Here is a 729-nt window from a genome sequence, read left to right on the forward strand (position 1 = left end):
TGCTGCTGCTGCCTAAACGTAGTGGAGGATGAAGAGGTGTATGGGCTGGTGCTATAAGCGGCAAAAATAGAGAGAAATGTATATGAGTGCACACAGAGAGAGAGAAAGAGAGAGAATAGTGAAACCTCTTCCACTACTATTGGGGTGGGTGTTGGCACGACTCATCCAAGTGAGGGAGAACCCAATAGCGGGATCCATTGGGGTCAACTCTTATTCTTTCCACACTTGAAAGGGGACCAATTAATATGGATTCAGATACTCCTTTCATTAGCCACACCAGTACAATGGAGTAGGCAGCAGTCTTCGGTCAGCACAGAGAGAGATATATCTCAACAATAGAACAGAGATGCGGAGAAAGAAATGGATGTTACTAAACCAGTAGAGGATAATTCAAGAAAGGAACACTGCAAATACACCCAATAAAGAGAAATCAACACCAAAAACAAACACCAGGAATTACACACATCACAAAGGAACATACGGAACTATCCGGACTGCAGTCCACTACCATCCACACAGCTAACACTAGAATCAGAAAGAGACTCAACACTCACAGAAGAAATACAAACATCAGCACAAGGTTCACATTACGCTGCACAAACAACAAAAACACACACACGGAACAGGTTCACTGATAGGAGTAGTAGATCTTGGCGCATCTTCATCGCAGTCATACAAATTGGGCATTGCCTAAATAAACCAGACTACACCATTAAAAATAAGAGCATA

Source organism: Trypanosoma theileri (assembly GCF_002087225.1).
Source record: "Trypanosoma theileri isolate Edinburgh chromosome Unknown TM35_Tth_86_V1, whole genome shotgun sequence".
Lineage (NCBI taxonomy): Eukaryota > Euglenozoa > Kinetoplastea > Trypanosomatida > Trypanosomatidae > Trypanosoma > Trypanosoma theileri.